Raw genomic sequence first — 1498 nt, forward strand, 5'->3', positions numbered from 1 at the left:
TGCCCTACCTGTCCAAGGAGGCCATCCCGGAGCAGGCGACTGGAGTGCTGGGGGCCCTGGGGGCGCTGGGGGGCGGAGAGCGTGGGAATGTATGCGATCTCCTCAGGGCATCCTGATATGCAGTGACCCGCAAATGATCTGGATTCCAGTCCTGGCTGATCCACAGACTCAATTCTCCAATTCTGTCCGTGGAAAGTGTCCTAAGAGTCACATCAGGAACCTCTCCCCCTGTCTCTCCTTGGGACAGAGAACGCTAGGGTCACCTCAGACGCAGCAGTCCTCCTTCATTCCTTGAACCAGCACCACAGCCCAATCGCCCTTCTCTCCTCCTTTGGCTAGAAGACACCACGGGAAAGAACCCTGATGAATGATGCATTCTCTCCCTGGTCCCATGACATGCACCTCTGGTCAGCAAATCACGAATCACTTCAGAAGAGAAAGGTCTTGCTTTCTGGGATGCCTTCACCTTAGCAGCCAAGAGCCAAGAGTCAAGGCAGCAGCACCACCTCCAGGGCACCAGCAGGCCCAGCATCCTTAGGGCTTTCAGTTAGCACTTTGAGTTGGAGAGCATAGGACAACAGGCCAAGAGGCAGTTGCTAGACAGCAGAATGAGGGAGTTCTCTGTCCACCAATTAAAAAGGTAAAAGGTGTGCTAGTATTAGTTTGCTAGGGCATAACATAACAAAATACCACAAACTAGGTGGCGTTAACAACATAAATTTATTTTCTCATAATTCTGGAGGCTAGAAGTCCCCTACCAAGGTGTTGGCAGGGTTGGTTCCTTCTGAGGCCTCCCTCCTTCACTTGTAGATGGCTGTCTTCTCCGAGTCTTCACGGTCTTCCTTCTGTACATGTCTGTGTCTAAATTTCTTCATCTTATAAGGAAACCAGTCTTATTGGGTTAGGGCTCACCCTAATGACCCAATTTTAACTTAATTAGTTCTTCAAAGACCCTGTCTTCAAATACAGTCACATTCTGAGGTACTAGAGTTAGGATTTCAACATATGAATTATTTAGGAGATGCAGTTCAGCCTATAACATGTGTAGTGAGATATTCATTTGGGTAGCTAAGTTGTATAAGTAATGATTTAAAATATTAGGGTCACACCCCAGCCAGGCACTGTTTTATGAGCTTCACGTGTCATTTAATTTTCACAATCACTTGTAAGGTACATGTTGTTAAGAAATGTGTTTGTACAGATAAGGAAACTGAAGCTCAGGCAAACTAAATAAGTCACACTCTGCATTATATACTGCTGCGGTGAAGCATGGAAAAATTGGAGTTCTAAATCCTGCATTTAAGTCCTGGCTGAGCTGCGCTCGGTGGCGCAGCCTGTAATCCCGTGCCTTGGGAGGCTGAGGTGAGTGGATCGCCTGAGCCCATGGATTCGAGACCTGCCTGGGCAACTTGGCGAGACCTCATCTCTAAAATAAATCAAAAAAATCATCTGGGCGTGGTAGTGCGTGCCTGTAGTTCCAGCTACTTGGAAGGCTGAG

At 47.8% G+C, this 1498-nt stretch overlaps 1 protein-coding gene across 1 annotated transcript in view; it reads right to left on the reverse strand.

Moving 5' to 3' along the window:
• The window catches only part of AGO4 (argonaute 4, RISC catalytic component), a 48530-nt gene extending 48176 nt beyond the window's left edge, over positions 1-354 (reverse strand). Inside the window, exon 1 of the mRNA XM_008069185.2 lies at positions 264-354. The gene's annotated coding sequence lies outside the window, so the exon portion shown is untranslated. The remainder of the gene's footprint in view (positions 1-263) is intronic.
• Between the last annotated feature and the right edge of the window lie 1144 nt (positions 355-1498).

The sequence above is a fragment of the Carlito syrichta genome, unplaced genomic scaffold (assembly GCF_000164805.1).
Source record: "Carlito syrichta isolate Samal-C Ts95f unplaced genomic scaffold, Tarsius_syrichta-2.0.1 Scaffold311852, whole genome shotgun sequence".
NCBI classification, from domain to species: Eukaryota; Metazoa; Chordata; class Mammalia; order Primates; family Tarsiidae; genus Carlito; species Carlito syrichta.